The sequence below is a fragment of the Dendrobium catenatum genome, unplaced genomic scaffold (assembly GCF_001605985.2).
Source record: "Dendrobium catenatum unplaced genomic scaffold, ASM160598v2 fragScaff_scaffold_166, whole genome shotgun sequence".
Taxonomy (NCBI): Eukaryota; Viridiplantae; Streptophyta; class Magnoliopsida; order Asparagales; family Orchidaceae; genus Dendrobium; species Dendrobium catenatum.
The window spans coordinates 240,086-244,349 of NW_021318628.1; positions in this window are offsets into that span (position 1 = coordinate 240,086).

Genomic DNA, 4,264 nt, shown 5'->3' on the forward strand with positions numbered 1-4,264 from the left:
AGCATATTCTTGGCTGGGGGTGGAAACCCGCGGAGGAAGCCAGAACATGTCCCAATACTGCATCCAGAAAAGCTTTGTGAAATATCAGAGGATGGGAACTCTATTGATTTAAATTTGGAACGAGTTAAGACCAATATGGAGATGCTGGATCGAGCTATTATAGGGAAGATATTGTGCAGAAGGACTTCCTTTTATTTGTCGAAGTCGGAGATTCAGCGCCAGTGGGGTAAATTTGGTAAATTTCAGCTCACTACATTGGGCTCTAATTGCTTCATTTGTGTTTTTACTTCTATGGAAGCTAGGGATGCTGTCTTGTGTGCGGGCGGTCCCTGGTTTATTGGAGGAAATCTTGTTGGCTTGGATAGGTGGACGCCTTCGTTCTCCCCGTCATCCATGGAGTGATTGACTTCCCTGGTATGGATTAGATTGCCTAACCTCCCGTTACAGTATTGGGATGAATGAAATATCGCTAGAATTGCTACGAGGATTGGTTTCCCGCTTTGGATAGATGCATAGACAGGAAACTGGGGAAGAAGGGAGTATGCCCGTGTTTGTGTTCGTATGAACTTGGCTAATAAGTTGCTGGCTGGAATTTTGGTGAATGGGTGGAATGATAGGTTCTACCAGAAGGTAGAGTATGAGGGGACGGTATAATGTGCTATGGATGTGGTAGCATTGGACATCATAGGGATCAATGTCCAACAAAGGTTGTTAAGCCAGCTGAAATGTTGAACAAGTCTGCAAGAACACAATTGAGACAGGGTGGTATGATGGTTGATAATCCCAAACAGGTCTCGGATGGAATGGGGAAAGTTGAATCAGGGCAGATTAAGACGGTTACTCCTCTTATTATTAAAACGGAAGGGGGAAGTCAGCCGAAGCAAACTGGGAACAACGGTGTAGGGAAGACTGATGTTGGTCAGCAGGATAAAAGAGATGGGAACCCGGAAAGGGATGGAAGCTCGCAAGAGGATGATGATGATCAGTTGGGACCTTGGATCCAGGTTCCTCCACGTAGACGGAGGAATGTTCGTCCTGAGGTTAGGAGCAATGGAAATAATTAAAATACTCAAAAGGTGACTATCCACAAGAAGGTGGATTTGAGTAAAATGAAGGAGCCCCAAACGCATATAAAGCTGACTCACAAACAAATTAAGATGGGCTTTAAAAAGCCTTTGCCATTTACGGCAGGTTTTAGACGTCCTTTGTTTAAGGCAAGTAGCTCTATGTAGAAGGAAGGAGCTGAGTCAGCTGGGACCAACGGATGAACTCCCCAAGGAAGAGGAAAAAGGAGGATGTAGTGGATTTTGGCGGAGGGGATGCTTCCCCTTTGGTTAATTAATATCTTCTATTATTTTTTGGAATTGCAGGGGTGCCAGCAAGAAGAAGACGGGTTACTACCTGCGAAGCCTCATTGGCGGCAATAAGGTCTATTTTGTTGAGTTGGTGGAAACAATGATTGAGGACATTAGCAGAAGTGAGGTTGATAGACTCATTGGCGGTAATTGGGAGTTCTTCCATTTTCCTGCTGTGGGTAAATCGGAGGGTTTGCTTGCTTTGTGGAGAAGAGATGTTACACGGTTTGAAGTTTGTTTTACGATGGATCAGGAAGTGGCTGGCCATTTGATGTTACCCAATCGGCAGAGGTGGCTTGTTGGCATTGTTTATGCCAATCAAAATTATCACACCCGTCGGCTGTTATGGAATTCTATTGGTCCGATTATTAGTACGAATCTTCCTGTAATAATTGGCGGGGATTTTAATTGTTGTTTAGATCAAAGTGAGAAAAAAGGTGGTAGAAGATTTTGTTATGCGGCTGGAGCGAGGGAAATGACTGCTTTCATGGTGGATAATGATCTGTATGATATGGGGTTTATTGGACCAAAGTATACATGGTCTAATAATAAGAATGGTAATAGTAAAATCTGGGTGAGGCTAGACAGGGTTTTGATGAATTCGGAAGGGTTGAGGCTGGCAACATTGGTTACAGTTAAGCACCTTCTTCGAATTGCTTCTGATCAATGCTCGTTACTGCTTAATTTTGCTCCCTCTACTTTGAACTCTGGAAGCAGATGGCGGACGTTTGAAGATATATGGATGATGTATCCAATCACGTGGAAGCTGGTTTGGAAGAACTGGACTAAACAGGATTATGGAAGACCAGATGAAGTGTTGAATCGCAAATGCTCCAGGACTCTTAAGGCCTTGTTTTTTTGGAGTCATAACCGTTTAAAGGAGCCGGGAGATTTGAAAACTTTGCTAGAGGGTCGGATTGAAGAACTTCAATTGCTGGAGTGTTCTGAGGCTGGGTTGTCTGATGACTATCAACAGGAGCTGCGGCGGAAGATTGTTGAACTGAATGTGACTTTATCTCATCTGGCTACTTGGTGGAGACAGAGAGCGAAGACTAAATGGATTGAAGAGGGAGATGCCAATTCTCACTTCTTCCATTAATTCTATGTGTGAAAGTTGGAAGAACACGTTGGTTGTTCTTGTTCCCAAGAATGATCATGCCAATATGCCTTCAATGTTTAGGCCAATCAGTCTTTGTCAATCATTTTATAAGGTGGTTGCGAAGGTGTTGATTAATCGGCTTATCAATGAAGAAAAAGGGGCTTTCGTTCCGGGAAGGTCTATTTCTACTCATGGGTTGGTGGCTCAAGAGATAATAAGTAAGTTCAAGTTTTCAGCACAAAAATCTTGTTTGATGGCACTGAAGGTGGACATGGAACAAGCATACAATTGTATGTCTTGGGATACTTTAGAAAGAGTTATGAGACAAATGGGATTCAATGAGCAATTTATCTGTTGGGTGATCCAATGTATTGCTTGGCCAAAATTTACGATCCTGATTAATGGGACTCGTACCCAATGGATTAATGCTAGAAGTGAGCTAAGGCAGGGCTGTCCGTTGTCGCTGTAGCTATTAATTCTCAGTTCGGAACTTTTGACTAAAGTGTTTCGGCAGAGAGGTGGGCAGCTTGGCATTGAGCATGTTAGAAATGCCGACAGGATTTCACATTTATTGTATGCTGACGATATCTAGATATTTGCTGAGGCCACCCGAAGTAATGCTAGTAAGATCTCTCGTCTGTTGGGAGATTATTGTGGCTGGACGGGTCAGCAAGTTAATGGTAGTAAATCTTCCATTTTATTCAATTGGCAGTGCCCTGCTTGGAAGAAGAGAATGATTGCTAAACTCATGGGATATAGAAAGGTGGACTCTCTTGAGTACCTTGGATTACCTTTGATGATGAGGAAGTCTGTTGCGGCGGATTTTGGTAATTTAATCAGAAGTGCACAGAACAAGACAAATTTGAGGGGGAAGAAACATTTATCCTATGCTGGTAGAGCTCTTTTGATCAGGACTGCTCTACTTCCTATTCCAATGTATCTAGTTACCCATACTGCTGTTCCTCATGGTGTTCTTAATGATATTGAGAAGATTGCAAGGAGGTTCCTGTGGCAGAAGGACAATAATAATAGAGGGATGCACTATGTAGCTTGGAAGGAGCTTTGTCAACCCAGGTCGCATGGGGGAATGGGATAGCCCTCAAGGAAGGAAGGTTTCTATCACCTGGAAGGTTATTCAGGATGGGGCTTGTGCTCTTAGGCCCATTCTCAGGTGGAAAATTGGGAATGGCCAATTGATTGATGTACTTAATGATACTTGGATATTGGACAGGTCAATTGCTCAATGGCCTACGTTTATTAATGTGGAGGTTGATCGGCCAGAGCTCTGTTATTCTCGGATGAACTTGACAATCACTGCAATGGCGTATCGGGTGATGGTTGGTGAAGGGGAATATAAGTTTCTGTGGTTGGATATGCTGAAATTTCATCCACGTGAGAAGTTCTTCTGGTGGAGACTGCTAAGGAAGGCTATTCCGACCCTTTCTTGGTTGTTTCGAAGAGGATTGACTTATTCCTCCCTTTGCCCATGGGGTTGTGGAATTGATGAAGATGAGGATCATTGTACTACACAATGTACTAAGTTGAAACAGGTGCATGATGTTCTTGGTAAGTAAATGGGGTTTTTTATGCCTGTTATGAATTCTTTTGAAGAACTTTTGTTGGAGCTGGCTTCCTGTTCGCGTAGTAATCATGTGCTGGGACGGATTTATTGCTACTCTGTTTATCACCTATGGCGTGCTAGGAATGATATAAAGTAGGGTCGTTCGTTTCGATCCCCCTCGATTATTGCTGCTATGGTTCTTTCCCTTCTACCGAAGCCGTTTAGATCACCAATTCTGGAGCAATGGAG